The 3404-nt window shown below is 38.1% G+C and overlaps 1 protein-coding gene across 5 annotated transcripts in view; it reads left to right on the top strand.

The window, feature by feature from the left end:
* Positions 1–3404, top strand: part of LOC106874382 (zinc finger protein 236) — a 201930-nt gene that overhangs the window by 1002 nt on the left and 197524 nt on the right. The window lies entirely within an intron of this gene.

Below are 3404 nucleotides of genomic sequence, written 5' to 3'. Positions count from 1 at the left end.
ATATATATATATATATATATATATATATATATATATAACTGCCAGAAAAAAAAAGTGCTCAAAGATTAATAATATTATTTTGGTCAAGTCAGTGAAAGTTAGTTTACAAACGAGTAAAAAAGCACTCAGTATATGAAGAAAAATGTATATTTTAGAAGTTGAAACTTCTTGAAGTATTAACTCCGAGTTTAATGTCACTGGTTACCGAAACTGTTCATTTGAATAATTAATGATGTGAAACTCGGAATTTCAAGAAGCTTTCTTTGTGTCTTCAAAGATAACAGGCACAAGAAAAGAAAAAGAACCAAGACGTCCCCTTTTAGGATCAGTGCTGCTCGTTCCCTCTTGAGGGAGCGATATTATTGGAAGGTATCGAGATCGTGAGGTACAATGCGAGGTGCGTTGCAAAAGCAAAAAATGAAAAAAATAAAAGAAATTATGTTCGTATATATCTTACTAGTATATGTGTGTGCATGTATGAATTCAGGCATCACTCATTGGTTAGGCTCACTTCACATTCACGAAGTCTCGGATTTGGTTCCATGACATTCTCAGTCTGATTCAAACCATATGTGTGAAATTGAGTTGACGGAACCTGTGAAAGCCCATCAAATAGAGTACCTCGTAATTCAAAAGACCAGCCTTGTCACACTATCTTAGGCGGATTCAACCTGAAGATTACATTAGGAATATAAATGCTTTTGGAATATTCAGCCACCTACACTATAATTAATTTATGAGGTACTTCAGTTGATTGAATTCCTGCAATGCTCATCATTGAAACCAAAGGACATTCATTTGATTTTTACTTTATGTTTTGGTGTGTATAAGTATATTTTAACTTATGGGATCGAGGAAGGTGAGAGTGATCTGGCCATTGATAAAGCTCTGGAAGTGATAACCATTTTAGCTGAAATGTACTAGATTGGTGTTCCCCACCTTATCTCAAGGCTTACTGAACTCTTCCACTCAGTGTGGTGCCAGGAGGACATTTCACTGGAGTTCAAGGATGTCTCATTAGTCCAAAGGGCTTTTTCTTGCTGTCAATCACTGGGTTACGGTTAGGGTTGAACCAGCTGATTGCCTATCGTGAATAGAACCTTCTTTCTGAGAGCCTGCATGACTTTAGAAAAGATCATGATACAGTGGATATGTGATTTGCACTATGCTAACTTCAGAAGTGTTAGAAACACCAACATAAGCTCTCTATAATTTATTGCAGACTTACAGAGGTATTTTGATACTGTCAATTACAATTGACTCTTGAGAATTGTGGCCCTGTACAGATTTCCTGTCAAGTTTATTTTCCATGTTATGCTCATTCTATAAGGGCATGCTTGCTGGGGTAATCAAGGATAAAGAGCCAATGGCAGTATTCCTAATCACAAGCTTTGCTAAATAAAGTTGTGTATCGGCTCATGTTTCCACTATGGTGTTTTCTATCCTGTTGACTGATACCTTCATCATTCATTGTTGTATTGATGGTAAGTTTTTCAACTTAAAAAAATTCCAAGTTGGAACTATGGTGAAGACGGAAATGGAGTGCCAATTTCTGTTAGCAGATAACTGTTCTCTCAATCTGGATTCAGTGTTTGAGATGCAGCAATTCAGGAACAGGTTCTCTTCTAACTGCAATCAAAGGGAGTATGTGGAACCTGCCATCATGGTCAGGGATCAGATTATACTGGCCATTTACAGGTCCACATAACTTGGCAACAACATTTCATGAATCATCTACATTGATGACAAAGTCAGCAGTAGATCTGCCAAAGTTAGAAATGCTTTCACTAGACTTTGAGTAAGAAAAGGCCTCAGCTTCAAAACTAAAACCATGTTGAAGATCTACAGAATTGTTGTTCTGCCAACTTTGCAGTATGTCAATGAGATATACACTGTTTATAGTAGGTATGCCAAGAAGCTTAATAAATTCCACATGAGTTGCCCAAGTCCTTGGTTGTGTAGTGTTGCCTGGTAGCTATACTTCCCTGTGCTGGGCTTAGTTGCACTTGTCTAGTCACATTGCAAGAATGGAGGACAAATGACATTTCTAGAATGCTTCTTCAGCGAATTGGTAATTGGGGATACATTCAGCTGATGTGTGATGGTGCAAACACAACTAAGATATTCTCAAGGCCTTCCTAAATTTCTTCACCATTATTAATCCAGAACTCTGCCTGACACAGTGTTGTAAAGAATGGTATTATAACATTTGTGTAGATCAGGAGCAGACAAACTGAGTAGAAAAAAGATGAGAAATTTCAGTGCATCCTCCCTCCCCTCCACTAAAGAATGACTTGCAACTCCTGAGCATCCATGAGTAATGCATAATCAACATCCATACTAAAGGATATATGAGGATATGTTAAGAAGAATGGGTGCTTTTGTGTGTGTGTGTGTGTGTGTATATATATATATATATATATATATATATATGTGTGTGTGTGTATATATATATATTGTGTGTGTGTGTGTATATATATATATGTGTGTGTGTGTGTATATATATATATATATATATTCACACACATACATATACACACATGCATATAGACACAAACAAACACACACACACACATATATATACATGCATATATGTCTGTATGACGTGATGTCAAGGCAAGATAACGTATATACATACATAAACTCGACTTGCGAAAACCTGTTGGGGCAAGCGAAAGGGAAATTGTGATGGCACGTGTAAAGACATTCGAGCGAGATCGTTGCCAGTGCCACTGGACTGGCTCCTGTGCAGGTGGCATGTAAAATACACCATTTTGAGCGTGGCCGTTGCCAGTACCGCCTGACTGGCCTTCGTGCCAGTGGCACGTAAAAGCACCCACTACACTCTTGGAGTGGTTGGCGTTAGGAAGGGCATCCAGCTGTAGAAACTCTGCCAAATCAGATTGGAGCCTGGTGTAGCCGTCTGGTTCACCAGTCCTCAGTCAAATCGTCCAACCCATGCTAGCATGGAAAGCAGACATTAAACGATGATGATATATATATATACATATATTTCTTTAGATGTCTGCCTAAGGGATATGAAATCTCTTTATATAAAAATTGAAAATTGGGGGGAATATTGCTGATGATTGCTCCTGCTGGAGGCTGCAATTAGAAAAAGGTTTAAAAAGATGAGAAAAGAGACAAATGAAGAAAAGCAGATTTGGTATCATAGTAGCACTAGGAACTAGGACAAGAATGACGAGGTGTGCGTTTACTGCAACCAAAACTGTTACTCATATGTGGTTCTCTACATTCACAACAGATACTGTGCTGCCCACAAAACCAAAACTAGGGTTTTCAGGCACAGATCTGTGGCCTCACAAAATTAACAGGCGCCTTTACAATAAATATATATTTCACTTAGGCATTGCCTATGTGTGTGTTTGTGTGCGTATGTATGT

This window comes from Octopus bimaculoides, chromosome 3 (assembly GCF_001194135.2).
Source record: "Octopus bimaculoides isolate UCB-OBI-ISO-001 chromosome 3, ASM119413v2, whole genome shotgun sequence".
NCBI lineage: Eukaryota > Metazoa > Mollusca > Cephalopoda > Octopoda > Octopodidae > Octopus > Octopus bimaculoides.
This window is presented reverse-complemented; position numbering and strand designations above follow the sequence as displayed.